The following is a 15,398-nucleotide window of genomic DNA, read 5'->3' as shown; positions in this document are numbered from 1 at the left end:
GTGGGACCTCCCTGTGTAGCCTCCCTTTATTTCTTAGCTGTTTTTGAACTGTGTTTTGTTTTTCCTTTTTTGTTATTCATGTACTGCTAAGTATATATCCTCCAGCCCTAGAGTTGCCTTTGCCGGTATCCTAGTGGTGGCCACCAGCACTGCAACTGCTTAGATAAGTAAAACCTGGAGGTCTGAGTGGCATTTCAAATACAAACCCTCTGTGTGTCTCACCTTTCTCAGCGGATACCTGCATCGTAACAGTACACCCCTGTTACAGCATTACAAAATGTGATGGCGCACAGACCAAATCAGTTATAATGTTGCAGATCTGTTTCCATGGGTAATGGTGCCATTAGCATTATGAGTTTATTATAGGAGAGTATTACTAATCTGTTTTGGCCTCTCCTTCCTAACAAAATTTGTTCATTTATCATAGCACTATATATATATCATATATATAGATTATATATTATATCACCCTATATATATATTATATATATATTATATATATAAGGTTCTTTTTTACCAAAGTAATGGTTTTTATCACTATTGACTAAATATTTATCATAAATTTAAAAGGGAAATTCGCCTTCCCCACGTTTATACACAAGGATCAGGTGATAATTCGTGAAGTAACTAACGGGAGTAAGACATAAAATATAATGACTACCTGCACCACTGAGATCCAGGCAGCTTGCTGACTGTGCGCTCAATCACACTGCTGGAGCGAATGTATGCCTGGCTGATGTTCTCATCTGTAGGTGAGTTTGGGCTCAGTACAGGCGTCAGGATCCACGCTTGTAAGGGGTCTTCACTGTCTGGCAATTTTATGCATGCTTTTCAGAGTTCTTAAAATAATCACACAAATATGAGGCCCGCAATTACTGACAGCTTTAATAAATTAGGCAGAATATTTGATAGACCTCATTTGCAAAATCTCCCATTTTTAGAGGTTATTTTCAGAAACCCCCCAGAATGACATATGCATCAAGGGCTAAAGCTCATAAACACATCACTCCCACAAATTACATCTTCATTGCGTGTTTATGCCATTGTGTGCCTTTTATAAATCCAAACCAAAAATTCAGATCCCTCTGTGCCAGTTTTTACTGTGTGAAGCATGTGCAATTCTTTTGTAAGTCTGGGCCTGAGTCTCTACCATGCCTGATTGATTGATGTGACGGCACCATGTCTCTAGAGCAATAATATCAAGAAACTCAGACTCTGCTCTTCAGCACTAAAGTTGAGGAATACAGGCCCTGAATGTTCCAGCTACTAATTGAAAGAGCTCTCATTTAATATGTACACACGTTTTTCTAGGTTAATTTTATGTAGAATGAAACAAAAAGTGAATTTAAAATCTAAAATGGTAAGCAGTGCCTGAGGAAATTGGTTTAAATTTGTGTACGTTTTAAGCCTTTAAGCCATGCGGTCCAGACTGTGTGGGAGTTCCCCTTGGGGGTCTCCTCCCTGGCTCCTGCCTGTGCTGGGCCCTGCATTGTGGGACAGGCTAGATATATATTCCAAGAAAGTAATGTTTTTTGTATGTGAGTGATAATGATTTATAAAAGTATTTAAATTTTGAAAAGGAAGCGGGAAGTGGCAAATATGTGTTCTATTCACTGTTAAGCACTTTAATTTGCCCTCCTGTGTGAATTCATGAGAAATAAACCTGCACCATATATACAAGTGCATTCACTATGTGTTGTATAAATAAATGAAACCACGTAGTACTGGAATCTGCAAAAAATAATAAAATAATTGCATATCGTTTTTTTTTTTTTTTTTAAACACAATGTTAGGATTTATTCATGCCCTGTAAATTAAAATGCAGTTATTTTGGACAGATGTGTTTTTGCAATATCCAATACTGATAATCTGATAATTTTGCATGGTTTCATTTATTGATGCAACAAATACTGAATGTACACTTGCATTATTATTATTAGGGTTTTTTTTTTTTTTTTTTTTTAAAACCAACTTTCAGATCCATTGTATTGTGTGAATAATCCAGAGCCTACAGTATATACCCACACACACAGAGAAATTATTTCATTCTTATTAACAATTGAATTAATGTTGTTTTTTGTTATAATCTGATTCTGCTTACTGTGATATGAATTAGTGGAATCTTGTAGGGCTTACTAACGAGTTGTCTGTTCCAAAATAGATTACATGAAAATGTCAAAGTTTAAGGACAATAATAAATATATGATGACAAACCAGACACCACTCTCGGAGGATTGTGGGAAGAGCTTGCAGAGAGGGCAGCATTTGAAAGTTGGTGCGGTAGGAGACGGTTTTTTTTGCTACTATTTTTGCAATTTTTCTATAATTATTTGTTAATCTTTTAGTTTGTTTATATGTCTTTGTTTTGTAGTTTTTGTTTGTATTTTACTGTTTACTGCATAGCGGTGTGTGTGTGTGTGTGTGTGGTTATGGGATCTCACTCTGGAGGGCTGGGGGTTCTTAGTCGCCAACACTGGGTTAGCTGCTTGCCGGTGTTGTACCCCCTCAGAAATCGGTATCCCTGGCGCATTGCACATGCGTAAAATGAAATCGTCCCACAGGCATGTCTGATTTATTTATTTTTTTGCTCATGTAAAATACGAGTGATGTGCACGCGCAGCAGTTGTCGGCTGCATTTTGCAATAATTTACTTTTTCGACAGGACGACATTATTTATTTGGGATGAGTATAACCAGTTATGGTTTGTTTTGAAAACATCTTTGTTGTGCGCAGCTAAAGCAATCTTCAAACATTTAATGCTTAATGTCTTAACTATGTGACCTACCTGTTTATAAACAATTGTGCCAATTTCAAAGTAGCCTATTTTTTTAAATGTATTTTTTGGATTTCAAAACTTGAAAGTTGAAAGTAAATAACGTGAGCTGGTGTGCAGTGGGCTGAGGACATCATGACTGACCTAATCCCCCCCAGGGGTGCTCGGCCAATTGTGCGCTGCTGCCTGGGAGCTCCCGTGCACACCTTTACAGGATGTGCCACTCTGGAACCCCCTTGTCTTACTTTTCATAGGCTTTCTTTAGATTGATGTCTCAAATATCCAAAATGTAAAAAGTCCTGAGAATTATAAGCTGGTTGACTTCATATTTCAAAAATCTGCTTGCTTTTTCAACTAATCGTGTAGCACTAATAGTATGACAGGAAGCTTGCATATACAGGTATGAGCAGGAAGCACAGAGGGACACAATTTATTCTTTTAAAGTTACATTTAGGGATCTCTTTTGAACTGAAGGAGAATACTATCAAAACAAACATTCTTAAATTGTAGAAAAGGAAGATTATACTTAAATGTGCTACACAACATTACAGTACGTTCTAATCTACAGGCTTTCAGGGAACTCGCTGTGAAAGAAGTTTCAGGTTCTGTGAGTTTGAAAGGAGACGTGACAGAGAGCAAGGCAGGGTGTGACGATACAAAAATGGCAGCAAACACTTGTCGTCTGGAAGAAGAGCTTTCCTGTGTTGTGTGCTGTGAGATTTTCAGGGATCCTGTAACTCTTCATTGTAACCACAGCTTCTGTAAAGCATGTCTGGATCAGTGCTGGAAAGAGAAGAGAGCTCAGGAGTGCCCAGTGTGCAGGGCGAATGGCTTCAATTCCACCTAATTTTGCTCTCAGGAATATTGTGGAGTCCTTCTTAAAAGAACACAGTGAGAAACCTCCAGCACCTCCTGGAATACTCTGCATGAGGAAAAACTGAAGGTATTCTGTTTGGATGGTAAGGAGGCTATCTGTCTTGTTTGTCAAATATCAAAGAAACATGAAAATCACAAGTGCCGCCCAGTCGAGGAAGCAGCACAGGATTATAAGGTTTGTGAACAACTTTGATTTCTCAGATTTAAAAAAGAAAATCATTTAAACACAGTATTCTCTTTTCACAGCAGGGTTTCCTTTTTTATTCCTGTACTCAGGTGTTCATTTTGGTGGGGGGTGGGGTATTATAAAGAAGCAATTTAAACAACAAGATCCAACAAGTCTGAGGAGAACAAATCATATATATATATATATATATATATATATATATATATATATATATATATATACACACACACACACACACATACATACATACACACACACACACACACAGTGGCTTTCAAAAGTATTCAGACCCCTGACCAATTCTCTCATATTACTGAATTACAAATGGTACATTGAAATTTCGCTCTGTTTCATATTTTATTTTTAAACACAAACTCAAAATCAATTATTGTAAGGTGACATTGGTTTTATGTTGGGAAATATTTTTAAGAAAAATAAAAAACTGAAATATCTTGCTTGCATAAGTATTCAACCCCCACACATTAATATTTGGTAGAGCCACCTTTCGCTGCAATAACAGCTTTAAGTCTTTTGGGGTAAGTATGTACCAGCTTAGCACACAATGTCGGAGTCATTTTGGCCCATTCTTCTTGGCAGATTTGTTCCAGGTTCTTCAGGTTGGTTGGACGACATTTGTGGACCGCAATTTTCAAATAGTGCCACAGATTCTCAATGGGATTGAGATCAGGACTTTGACTGGGCCATTGTAGGATATTCACCTTTTTGTTCTTGGGCCACTCCAATGTTGCTTTGGCCTTGTGCTTGGGATCATTGTCCTGCTGAAAGGTGAATTTCCTCCCAAGCTTCAGTTTTTTAGCAGACTGAAGCAGATTCTCTTGCAGTATTTTCCTGTATTTTGCTCCATCCATTCTTCAATTGTAACAAGATGCCCAGTCCCTGCTGATGAGAAGCATCCCCACAGCATGATGCTGCCACCACCATACTTCACTGTAGGGATGGTGTGTCTTGAGGCATGGGGAGTGTTAGGTTTGTGCCACACATAGCGCTTTGAGTTTTGGCCAAAAGGCTCTATCTTGGTCTCATCTGACCACAAACCCTTTTCCCACATCGCAGCTGGGTCACTCTCATGCTTTCTGGCAAACTCCAGACGTGCTTTCAGATGGTACTTTTTGAGTAACGGCTTCTTTCTTGTCACCCTCCCATACAGGCCAGTGTTATGCAGAGCTCTTGATATGGTTGACTGGTGCACCATTACTCCACTCCCAGCCACTGAACTCTGTAGCTCCTTCAAAGGGATTGTTGGCCTCTCTGTGGCTTCTCTCACAAGTCTCCTTCTTGTTTGAGCGCTGAGTTTTGAGGGACGGCCTTTTCTTGGGTGTTCTTGGGGTTTTTATCCAGAAAATGTGACAGCAAGTTTAACGGTTCACAGGTGGAGACCAATGGTAAGGTAATTGTGTCCTCGTTTGGGCAGTTTCTTTTATCGATGCAAACTGGGAGCTTCCACAGCACGGGTTGAATACTTATGCAAGCAAGATATTTCAGTTTTTTTATTTTTCTTAAAAATATTTCCCAACATAAAACCAATGTCACCTTACAATAATTGAATTGAAGTGTTTAAAAATAAAATATCAAACAGCACGAAATTTCAATGTACCATTTGTAATTCGGTAATATGAGAGAATTGGTCAGGGGTCTGAATACTTTTGCAAGCCACTGTATATGTGATGAATTCTGTAACTCACAGTTCGTTGCCCCTTTAATTCAGGACCCAGAAGTTGATTTTTTTAGCGCTTACGCACACTTTTAATAAACAGAATTAAACAGAACAAACACCTATCTCTTTCTTGAGCTCTAACTACTACACACAGGAACCTACCTAACACAGGACAGCTAAGCTGTTTACCTGTAACACACACTGACAAAACACAACATACAAAAAAAGGAATTGTCACACTACCTTTGTTTCGGTTGAAATCACCCTCAACCGGGCTCCTCACACACCAGCAGCCCTGAACAGACTGGCTGCTTTCTTTAAATACCCTGCACCTGGCTCTAATTTACAGTGATAGCCAGGTGCATGGGATAATTAACAATTAAACAATTACCAAATCAACAGAACTAACTAAACAAAATGTACATTTCCACCTGTTTTAGACAGGGAGGAATATGTCCCTTTCCCTGCTACTTTACTATATATATATATATAACACAGACTAGCACAGAAGGGCAGAGAGAGTACTGTACTGTACGTGTTGTTATTTTATAGCTGTTTCAGCCACTCCTGTTTAAGCCTCATATCTCAGACCCATTACAGGTAGTGACTTCATATTTACAGTTGTATAACTCCTACATGCTTAATGTTGTAGTGACCCTGCCACTGACCTCTGACCAAATAAGGCTGTCATATTGAGCTTGTGTGACTTTTTAATTTTCATCTGCACAGTGACAGTACCCTTTGAGTTATTGTCTTAATGTTCGGTGCAGAGCTGTATTGTTTAAATGTCTCAGTTTGTTTCTATTCCAGTCAGTGCACAATAGATATGAACCAATTCAGAGCGGCACTGTTTCAACCTCTGCACATAGAAATGATGCAAATCTTTTCACATGTCCATTTTCCTCTGTGTTTAGAAAGCATTCAATCTGACACAGCATTCCCATTTGATTCTGCCCCTGGGGATGCTCTGCTTCTGTCACAAAACTCCCATTTCAGTGGAGCTCTTAAGGCTGCTTGATGTGTCAGAAATCTCCAGAGCAGGGGGTTTGTTGCTATGAGAGCCCCCAGTGGCAGCCCCAGTGCTGAGGGGATTTCTCTCACACTGCATTCATATTGGTACAGCCTGTTAACAGTAATGTGCAAGCTCTGGGTTTCATTGCATTTCAGAGAGAACTCAAGACTGCGCTGAAGCCCTTGCAGAACAAGCTGGAATCCTTTAATAAAAATGTGATGAAACAGCAGAGCACATCAAGGTAAGAGAACTAGATTAGTGATTGAAACAAAACACAGCATACATTTTCACTGGACATCCAAACTACGCTACCGGTCAAAAGTTTTAGAACACCCCCATTTTTCCAGTTTTTATTGAAATTTAAGCAGTTCAAGTCCAGTGAACAATCTCAAATGGTACAAAGGTAAGCTTTGTAAATTGCTAGAGGTTAAAAAAAAGTTTAGATTACCAAACTGAAAAATAATGTACATTTCAGAGTTATACAAAGAGGCCTTTTTCAGGGAGCAAGTAATGGGTTAACAACTTCCAACTGTTCTGCAGCAGTAGAAGTAAATTAAGCCTGAAAGTTGATGCTAACAATTCCTACAGGTGTCCCAACTTTTGTTGATTACTTACAAACCCTCTGTCTGTATAAAAGCAGTGTTGGAACAGACTGTGTTACTACACCCTCTTAAGCATTATTTGGACAGTATTGTACTGCAGGAAGTAGTATATCTCTATCATATTGGCTAGAAAAAGGCAATTAACAAAGAAAGACAGACCATTATAACCCTTAAAAGTGTAAGTCTTTCCTTTAGAGAAATTGCAATGAAAGCCAAGGTGTCAGTGTGTACAGTTTCCTACACCATCAAAAGGCACCTGGAAACTGGAGGAAACTGAGAGGAAGAGGTCTGGCAGACCCAAAGCCATAACAGAATCAGAAGATAAGTTTCTGAGAGTCAACAGCTTGCTTGATAGGCGGCTCACAGGACAACAGCTTCAAGCACAGCTTAACACTGGTCGAAGTAAGCAAGTCTCAGTTTCAACTGTGAAGAGAAGACTTCGAGCTGCGGTTCTGACAGGTTGAGTGGCAGTAAGAAAGCCATTGCTAAGATGGCAAAATAAGAAAAAGAGGCTTGTCTGGGCCATGAAGCACTGCCAGTGGACTACTGAAGACTGAAAGAAGGTCTTATGGACCGATGAATCAAAATTTGAAATCTTCGATTCATCACGCAGGGTTTTTGTACGCTGTCGAGTAGGCAATAGGATGGTTCCTCGGTGTGTGACACCAACTGTCAAGCATGGAGGAGGAAACGTGATGGTCTGGGGCTCTTTTGCTGGATCCAGAGTCGGCGACTTGCACATAGTGAGTGGCACCCTGAACCAAAACAGCTACCACAGCATTTTGCAGTGCCATGCAATACCATCTGGTATACGTCTAGTTGGTCAGGGGTTCATCTTCCAGCAAGATAATGACCCAAAACATACCTCCAGACTGTGTCAGAACTATCTTAGTAGAAAAGAACAAGACAGTAGGCTTCAAATCATGGAATGGCCAGCACAGTCTCCAGACTTAAACCCCATCGACCAGTTTTGGGATGAACTGGCCAGAAGGATGAAAGCAAAGCAACCTACAAGTGCAACACATTTGTGGGAACTTCTGCAACAGTGTTGGGAAGAACTTTCTGAATAATATGTGATTTCCATTGCTGAAAAGAATGCCATGTTTGTGTTCGGCTGTTATATATACAAAAGGTGGCTACTTTGAGAAAAAATTTTGATTAACTTGTTAGACAAAACGATTCCATGATTTCTTTTTTATCTCCAATTGTTTATTTGTTCTATGCTTTAATTTCAGAGTACATTGAGACATTAAACTGCATAAATTTCAATAAAAACTGGGAAAATGGAGGTGTTCTAAAACTTTTGACTGGTAGTGTAACTCCAAAGTGATTCTATTCTTGTATAGAAACAAGCCCAGCAAACAGAGAGGCAGATAAAGGAGGAGTTTGAGAAACTTCACCAGTTTCTACGAGATGAAGAAAAGGCCACGGTAGCTGCACTGAGGGGGGAAGAGGAACAAAAGGGAAGAATCATGAAAGAGAAGATTGAAAAACTTACAAGAGAAATCTCATCCCTTTCAGAAACAATCCGAGTGATAGAACAGGAGATTGAAGCTGAAGACATCTCCTTCCTGCAGGTAGTGATTGTTTAACTGTGTGTGACAGGTTCTTATTGTGAATGCACACTTGCTACTATACTGTGAATGTTAACTGTGCTAACTAATTTACAAACATTTTAAATTCATTTTTAACCCCTCCAGCCCCACAAACCAGCAGAGGTGTTTCATTGGTTTGGTGCTCCAGAGAATATGTTAATGGATAAACACCGAGTTCAAAATGTAAAGCTGGACAGCATGGTTTCTGTTTTCAATCAAAGTGGTGTTTGTGTTTTAATAATCCCTTTGTTTTGGCCCTTGTGCCCTTTTATTTTGTGTTTATTTTTTAATAAAAGTATTATTTTTTTGAACTGCAGTCTGTCTCTGGGCCTCTATCCACTCGCCAGCCTGTCACAGTAGCATATGACAATAAACACATTAAGAACTAATCAGTCATTTAGTACTTAATTTCCATCCAAGAAAACACTTGCCAGTACAATAATAATTATCACTCAGCAATTTGATAGCAAAAACCATACAGATTGTCAAATATAGCAGCAGATTACAATAGCACCTCAAATCAGGCCAAAAAGTGCTACAGTGCCTTAAACAGAGAGTTCCACACCCATACTTCAAAAACAGTGCATTTCACACAAATACTTCAAAAACAGTACGTTTCACACACACACTTTAAAAACAATACGTTTCACACACACACACACACACACACACTCATTGGTGTGTGGACTATCCCAGTGTGTTCCAGATGAACAATAGGGATGTATAATAATAATAATAATAATAATAATAATAATAATAATAATAATAATAATAATCATAATAATGATAATACGCCTGTGACCCTGCTGGTTGCTGCACAGTGATGGGGGTGGCAGTTACAGATGAAGAGTTTCAGTGAAGCTCATTTCCTCCTGGGTTAAAGGGTTCACCAGTAAACCAGTAAGAACAGGAGCAGGTTGTGTGGATCACTGGAGGTGTTGGGGGTGTATATGGAGGGGGAGGGTCTCACTGGTATAATATCATGTCACTATGACTGCAGCTAATAGAAACACAGGAAATACATAATTCCTGCTGACTGCTCAACACACCTGTGTGAAGGAGCTCAGATTAAAAGGAAGCTGGCTGGGAGTCAGCTCTTTATAGTTAATATACATTTTCTAAATCTAATGCCATTATGATACCACATTGTTTATGATATTATTTATGTAACTATATATCTAAAGATTGGTGATAACCAAGGCATTAACACATGATCTAACCTTTCATTTTTCTTTTGCATTTCCAGCCTTTAATTCCCTTAGAATGGGATGAAGCCCATTCCTCCTGCAGCACACTGTAGATTCACTCCCTGTGCAGCAGGTATTAGGAACGCAGTCAAGCAGTGTAAAGCAGTCATCTTGTGAAGTTTTGTTCTCTATCCTTTATAAAGTGAGAGGTTTAGTAAAGTCTGAGAAAATGATTCTCCCTCAGAAATCAAAACGAATAATGAAATGTATTGATTAATTACTTTTTAATGGTATTATTATCTTTGCAATGTTCATGTTAATCTGTGCAGTTCTGTGTGTGTGATGGTTTCTGTATTGTTGTTTTCTTGGCCAGGTCTCTCTTGAAAAAGGGATTTTCAATCTCAATGTGACTTCCTGGTTAAATAGAGGTTAAGAGAATGAATCAGTAAATTTGAGGGTGGTTCCACAGGTTTAGATTTTCGAAAGCTAGACCTCTAATTCCAGATGTGAATAATGCGCTGATTTAAAGCATGAAGAATCCATTGTGCCTGTTGAAGTATCTGTAGCAGCTGGTATACAGCTGTATTGTGTATCGTTGAGCCTGGTGAAATATCATTAGGGTTTCGGATTCTTTGTTTTAATTGATACAAAAAAAAAATGGAATCAGTGAATAGTGAATAAACACGGAAAACAGCGGAAATGGTGACTCAATTCACGCTAACTTCACCGCTTTCCCATAAAAAACCTATGAAAAAAACGTTTCCCCTCCTTCCTGACTTGTATCATTGATTCATTCTGAATACCATCATGCTATGGGGATGCTTTTCATCGGCAGGGACTGGGAAGCTTGTCAGGGTAGAGGGCAAAATGGATGGAGCTAAATACAAGCAAATCCTTGAGGAAAACCTGCTTCAGTCTGCAAAAGACTAAGACTGGGATGGAGATTCACTTTTCAGACAATGACCCCAAGCACACAGCCAAAACTACACTGGAGTGGTTTAAAAACAAGACAGTGAATGTCCTGGAGTGGGCCAGTGAAAACTTGTGCTTGAATCCGATTGAGAATCTGTGGCAAGACTTAAATATTGCTGTCCACCAACGATCCCCATCCAACTTAACAGAGCTTGAACAATTTTGTCAAGAAGAATGGATGAATATTGTATGATCCAGATGTGCAAACCTGGTAGAGACTTACCCCAAAAGACTTGCAGCTGTAATTGCTGTCAAAGGTGGTTCTACCAAGTATTGACTCAGGGGGGTGGATACTTATCTAACCAAGACATTTCAGTTTTTTTTTTTTTTTGATTAACTGTTGTTTCACAATAAAAATGCTTTTGCCTCTTCAAAGTGTTGATTAGGTTGTGTAAATCAAAGGGAAAGAAATCCCATTTAAATTCATCAAGATCTAAGGTTGTAACACAACAAACTGTGAAAACATCCAAGGGGGGTGAATACTTATAACAGATCCATATACTAAAGTGTTACCCAGTTATTTTAGAGACTCTGAATAAGGAAATACTAATCTTTTTAACTGTAGGTTAATATATGTTCCCTCTGGCACTCTTCCACGCATTTTACCACACTGGACCATGCCTGAGCCCAGCTGGGTAACTCCTTACTCTGAACCCAGCCTGGTAGCTCCTTACTCTGAGCCCAGCTGGGTAGCTCATTACTCTGAGCCCAGCTGAGTAGCTCCTTACTCTAAGCCCAGCTGAGTAGCTGTCACAAAGACGGCTGTAGTGGGTGACGTCAGACCAGAAACAGGAACCAGGAAATAAACAACAGAGAGGTGGAGTTCGGTGGAGCTGAGCGATTGGTTTACGCAAGGGCTGCTAAGGACCGCCAGCATCCAGTCCTGGTCCTTCTGGTGAAGGGAGAGGCAGCTCCTGCTCCTGTCTCCCTGATTGTGATGGAGGCAGAGGCAGCTCCAGCTCCTCTCCTCGTGATGGTGAGGGAAGTGATAACAGCAGGCATTCATCCTCTGCTGGTGGACGGGGACCCAGCAGGCATTCACCCTCTGCTGGTGGAGATGTCAGAGGCAGAGGCAGCTCCTGCTGCTCTGCTCCTGGCGGTGGAGGTTGCGGAGGCAGAGGCAGCTCCAGCTGCTCTGCCGGTGGAGTTGGCGGAGGCAGAGACAGCTCCAGCTGCTCCGCTCCTGCCAGTGGAGGTGGCAGAGGCAGAGGAAGCTCCTGCTGCTCTGTTCCTGGATGTGGCGGAGACAGGGGCAGTGTGTAGCCTCCTGGCGATGGAGGTGGGAGCAGCGTGTAGTCTCCTGGCGACGGAGGTGGGAGCAGCATGTAGTCTACCCTTGTATCAGGGGACTAGTGCAGCTCTCTCTCACTTGCAGGGGACTGGTTTGGCTCTCCCTCTCTTGCAGGGGACTGGTGCGGCTCTCCCTCTCACTCTCGGGGTAAAACCAGCAGGCATTCTTCCCCTGCTGGTAGTGGTGGAAACAGCTTTTGTCCCCCCGTCTGGGCGCTGGACCCTCACAGCCCCCCTGTCTGCTCTCTGGACACACGGGCTCCTCCCACTTGGGCATTAGTTCCCCCTCTGTATTTTTGAGGGGCATAGGGCCAACTTGTGCCCATAAACCCCACATCCGGGGCACAACTCCACTGCGAGGCACTGGAAAGAGGCCTTCAAGCCGTCGTCCCCGACCTCCTCTTGCTGTTGTATCTTTCCTCTCCCCCTTCTCCCCACCTTCCTCTCTTGGGCCGGTTCCTCCTCCTCATAGTGGTGGAAGGGACAGTTGGCGAACAAATGGTCCTGGTCGCAAAGGAGGCACGCCAGCGATGGCTTGTTATATTGCCGTGAATGTCTGGCGATTAGGCAGCACTCCTCCTCCCTGTCCTTCACCTCTTTATTCTCCTTCCATCCCATTTTATTTTTTATTTTTTTTTGTAATCCAAATTTTCTTTTTTATTTCCCCAAAAACTGCGGTTCCTGCTCTGGTCTATGTCTAGGAGGCGCTAGTAATCCCACGATGACACCACGTGTCACAAAGACAGCTGTAGTGGGTGACGTCAGACCAGAAACTGGAACCAGGAAATAAACAACAGAGGGGTGGAGTTGGGTGGAGCTGAGCGATTGGTTTCGCTCAGCATTTAATAACGAACAGACAGAAAATAAAAGGTGTAAAGACAAACAAAACACAGGACACGGCACTTTCGCCAAAATAAATAGACAAACAAAACAGACTACACAGACAAACACGGTAAGCTGATATTTTAACTATTACTTTGATTATTACCTCCGTCTCCAATCCCATTCTCCACTCACCAAACACACAACCCAGAGTGAGTGAAAACATGCTGCTTTTATACATCTGTACCGAGACTCGATTGCTAATCAACTAATCAATTGCTAATACAACTGCATGTGAATTAATAAAGTGCAATTCCCCGTGCTCACATATTATTACATTTTACTTGCACGTGAAGTGCTGTGCAATCCTCGTGCCTAAATACAAATATACATTTTAAACACTTGTGTTACACAGACCCGTTTACACCCCATGTACCAATGACTATACACCAACATTAACACACAACATACAACACAAAATACTCACAGAGGCAGGGCACTGTGCCACAGTAGCTCATTACTCTGAACCCAGCTAGGTAGCTCATTTAGCCCAGCTGTGTAGCTCATTACTTTACATATTAAAGACATATTTACTTTATATATATATATATAGGGATGTCATTGCTGGCACTGCAATATATTTGTGTAGCGTTAGAATGAGTTTCGTGACATTATAACAATACGGAAAACGATACTCCCACACTGATCAAATCATTTCCACAGCGAAAAAATGATCTAACGGCAAAATATTACAATTATGGTTGAAAGAATTTATTACAAATATTATGAAATAATTGAGAATATATTTAAAGCCGTACAGTAATTATGTATTACCCACATGGAACAGAATTGCAATATTTAATATATAAGTAATATATTATAGTTATCTATAACAGGCTATATATATACTTGTGTCAAAGTATGCTTTTAGTAGCCAATGCTACATATTAGTAGGCTGTAGCATACATGGGGTAGAGGTCAGAACTGGTAGGTGTCGCAACACAATAATACTGATTCACTGGTAAGGGGGCGCGGCTCTCTCGGATCAGCGCTGGAGGTGCCGGGTTCAATCTCTACCTGTGCAAAGCATTTTCATTTTTTTAAATATTTATAATAAATAAATATAGTATTCAATGTTTAGACTACATACAACACCAAGCAAGTTTGTCAGTGCTTGTGGGGGGAGGTCTCATTTTGATAAAAAAAAAACCCAAAAAACAAAAAAAACGCAAGGGGCAAATCAGTGTTGTGCGTAAATATACCCTTCCAAGTTTAAAACTTAAGCATGAACAAATCAAAATAAATAAAATAATTAAGATGTTTAGGTTTCGTTAAATTAAAAAAAAAAAAAAAAAAAACCTTTATGAAAAACCACACTTTTAAAATATAGTTGGTACATAGATTTTGAGCCCTGGCCCTCTTCAGTTCCTGTTTGGAAGCACACCAAAACAAACCACAATCCTTAGTACTGTACTAAAGCTGGGGATCAGCTAGTCCCCAACTTTGTTCCGCTTCTTTTGTCGTTGCTATTGGTATTAAGTTGTTATACAGCAGGGGATGATCCCGAGATAGTACCGTACCAGCTAGTACGCAACTTAATACACAGCTCTTTACTAACTCTGCAAGTTCACTGCAATTGATCCTATGTTACATAGTGTGTGTGTGTGTGTGTGTGTGTCGGGGGTACGGGCAGACAGAGCCATAATATGGTTTCAAATTATCTATGTGAAACACTTGCTTTTTTCTCTGGCTCAGCATCTAACACCACTCTATAATTAACTGGAAATGAGGTTTTGCTGCCTATAGCTAGCAAATCAGGGGGCGTGTATATGCCCCAAATTGTGGCTACGATTTTCATAGCATGGTGTATCCTGCACAATATACTGTAGCTGTGGGTCAAAGATTGCTGGGGGGGCTGTGGCTAAGTGGCTGCTGATTTGAGAACAGGTACAGAGGTGATGCAGTGCAAAAACAAACACAGGCAGGAAACTGGAATCCGTTTGGAAAAGGGGTCTTTTTATTCATAACTCCCGGTCTAGCGACCAAACAATAAGCTCCGGTAGAAAAGATAATGATTGCAGCCCAAATAATAAATACACGTTACCCTCCCCACAGTAATACTTGCCATGGTCACCAGTCTGGGTGCGTGCAGTAGTGCTCGTGGTGGGTGGTAATTTATTTATCCTGACTGTGGTGAAGTGCTGATCCGGCTTTGTGCTGGCCCAAGGCGACAGCTCCGGATACGTGTTAGCTGTCTGCTGGTTTACAAATACAGACAATTACGAACAAACACAAACAAACAAAACACTCATGAATATTCTTTATAACAGGTTTCACTGGGTCTCCGATGGGCCTTCTAGTTTCAAATACAAAATGAAGGAAGTCAATCATGTAGAGAAGAGAAGGC

The 15,398-nt window shown here is 40.6% G+C and overlaps 1 pseudogene; it reads left to right on the top strand.

The window, feature by feature from the left end:
* The first annotated feature begins 3,434 nt into the window (after positions 1-3,434).
* On the top strand, positions 3,435-8,717 carry LOC121328894 (annotated as a pseudogene).
* Positions 8,718-15,398: the final 6,681 nt, after the last annotated feature.

Source organism: Polyodon spathula, chromosome 16, assembly GCF_017654505.1.
Source record: "Polyodon spathula isolate WHYD16114869_AA chromosome 16, ASM1765450v1, whole genome shotgun sequence".
In the NCBI taxonomy this organism is placed as follows: Eukaryota; Metazoa; Chordata; class Actinopteri; order Acipenseriformes; family Polyodontidae; genus Polyodon; species Polyodon spathula.
The sequence above is the reverse complement of the archived record's forward strand: the minus strand, read 5'-3'. Positions and strand labels throughout refer to the sequence as shown.